The following is a 3,088-nucleotide window of genomic DNA, read 5'->3' as shown; positions in this document are numbered from 1 at the left end:
GGGCGGGGCCGCGCATGTGCGAAGGAGAAGATCTCCTGCTGCGCTCAGAGCTGAGACCGAGGAGAGAGAAGAGCGGGAGAACTACGATAAATATAACCCCATACACATGTACAGGAGCATACAGTCACTATATGTGCAAGATATTATTATTATACATGATGTGACCTCACACACTGCAGCCAGGAATGTGTAATCAGACCTCACACTGCTGTGCTCTGTGCTCTCTGCAGCCAGTGTTATGTATTGTCCCTGGAGAGATGTGTAATCAGACCTCACACTGCTGTGCTCTGTGCTCTCTGCAGCCAGTGTTATGTATTGTCCCTGGAGAGATGTGTAATCAGACCTCACACTGCTGTGCTCTGTGCTCTCTGCAGCCAGTGTTATGTATTGTCCCTGGAAACCCCCCTCCCCCAATACAATCCTGAAATATATCCATATATCACAGTCCTGCTGCTACTGACAACATACACAGAGGTCTGCTTACAGGTTCCCTTTTAATGCAGCAGGTACAATGCTTCACCCATGGGTCACAGATTGGGGGGATTTATGCCTCTTATGTCAGTTTCTGGCATACAAGGTATAGGTATAGTAGCAATCCTGCAGCATGGACAAACAACAGCGACTTTTTGACGGTTTACCGCAGCACACACAATATTATGTGCGACAGGGCTGGTCGGGGATGTGCACAAGGACCTGCCAGATTTACAAAGAGACCTTAATCCGATGTGTTCTGCATGTATAAACAGCGAGCTGCCATGTCCTGTGTGTCCTGACACCTTTCTATCATAGCCAGCAGTGGTCAGGGGTCAGCATGGGCGCTCTGACCCCTCTGTGACTACACCCCCCATACACAGCGAGCTGCCATGTCCTGTGTGTCCTGACACCTCTCTATCATAGCCAGCAGTGGTCAGGGGTCAGCATGGGCGCTCTGACCCCACTGTGACTACACCCCCCATACACAGCGAGCTGCCATGTCCTGTGTGTCCTGACACCTTTCTATCATAGCCAGCAGTGGTCAGGGGTCAGCATGGGCGCTCTGACCCCACTGTGACTACACCCCCCATACACAGCGAGCTGCCATGTCCTGTGTGTCCTGACACCTTTCTATCATAGCCAGCAGTGGTCAGGGGTCAGCATGGGCGCTCTGACACCTCTGTGACTACACCCCCCATACACAGCGAGCTGCCATGTCCTGTGTGTCCTGACACCTTTCTATCATAGCCAGCAGTGGTCAGGGGTCAGCATGGGCGCTCTGACCCCTCTGTGACTACACCCCCCATACACAGCGAGCTGCCATGTCCTGTGTGTCCTGACACCTTTCTATCATAGCCAGCAGTGGTCAGGGGTCAGCATGGGCGCTCTGACCCCACTGTGACTACACCCCCCATACACAGCGAGCTGCCATGTCCTGTGTGTCCTGACACCTTTCTATCATAGCCAGCAGTGGTCAGGGGTCAGCATGGGTGCTCTGACCCCTCTGTGACTACACCCCCCATACACAGCGAGCTGCCATGTTCTGTGTGTCCTGACACCTCTCTATCATAGCCAGCAGTGGTCAGGGGTCAGCATGGGCGCTCTGACCCCTCTGTGACTACACCCCCCATACACAGCGAGCTGCCATGTCCTGTGTGTCCTGACACCTTTCTATCATAGCCAGCAGTGGTCAGGGGTCAGCATGGGCGCTCTGACCGCTCTGTGACTACACCCCCCATACACAGCGAGCTGCCATGTCCTGTGTGTCCTGACACCTTTCTATCATAGCCAGCAGTGGTCAGGGGTCAGCATGGGCGCTCTGACCCCTCTGTGACTACACCCCCCATACACAGCGAGCTGCCATGTCCTGTGTGTCCTGACACCTTTCTATCATAGCCAGCAGTGGTCAGGGGTCAGCATGGGCGCTCTGACCCCTCTGTGACTACACCCCCCATACACAGCGAGCTGCCATGTCCTGTGTGTCCTGACACCTTTCTATCATAGCCAGCAGTGGTCAGGGGTCAGCATGGGCGCTCTGACCGCTCTGTGACTACACCCCCCATACACAGCGAGCTGCCATGTCCTGTGTGTCCTGACACCTTTCTATCATAGCCAGCAGTGGTCAGGGGTCAGCATGGGCGCTCTGACCCCTCTGTGACTACACCCCCCATACACAGCGAGCTGCCATGTCCTGTGTGTCCTGACACCTTTCTATCATAGCCAGCAGTGGTCAGGGGTCAGCATGGGCACTCTGACCGCTCTGTGACTATATCCCCATACACAGCGAGCTGCCATGTCCTGTGTGTCCTGACACCTTTCAATCATTGCCAGCAGTGGTCAGTGGTCAGCATGGGTGCTCTGACCCCTCTGTGACTACACCCCCCATACACAGCGAGCTGCCATGTCCTGTGTCCTGACACCTTTCTATCATAGCCAGCAGTGGTCAGGGGTCAGCATGGGCGCTCTGACCCCTCTGTGACTACACCCCCCATACACAGGGAGCTGCCATGTCCTGTGTGTCCTGACACCTTTCTATCATAGCCAGGAGTGGTCAGCATGGGTGCTCTGACCCCTCTGTGACTACACCCCCCATACACAGCGAGCTGCCATGTCCTGTGTGTCCTGACACCTTTCTATCATAGCCAGCAGTAGTCAGGGGTCAGCATGGGCACTCTGACCCCTCTGTGACTACACCCCCCATACACAGCGAGCTGCTATGTCCTGTGTGTCCTGACACCTTTCTATCATAGCCAGCAGTGGTCAGGGGTCCGCATGGGTGCTCTGACCCCACTGTGACTACACCCCCCCATACACAGCGAGCTGCCATGTCCTGTGTGTCCTGACACCTTTCTATCATAGCCAGCAGTGGTCAGGGGTCAGCATGGGTGCTCTGACCCCTCTGTGACTACACCCCCATACACAGCGAGCTGCCATGTCCTGTGTGTCCTGACACCTTTCTATCATAGCCAGCAGTGGTCAGGGGTCAGCATGGGCGCTCTGACCCCTCTGTGACTACACCCCCATACACAGCGAGCTGCCATGTCCTGTGTCCTGACACCTTTCTATCATAGCCAGCAGGGGTCAGGGGTCAGCATGGGCGCTGATCCCTCTGTGA

The sequence above is a fragment of the Engystomops pustulosus genome, chromosome 3 (genome assembly GCF_040894005.1).
Source record: "Engystomops pustulosus chromosome 3, aEngPut4.maternal, whole genome shotgun sequence".
Classification (NCBI taxonomy): domain Eukaryota; kingdom Metazoa; phylum Chordata; class Amphibia; order Anura; family Leptodactylidae; genus Engystomops; species Engystomops pustulosus.
The sequence above is the reverse complement of the archived record's forward strand: the minus strand, read 5'-3'. Positions refer to the sequence as shown.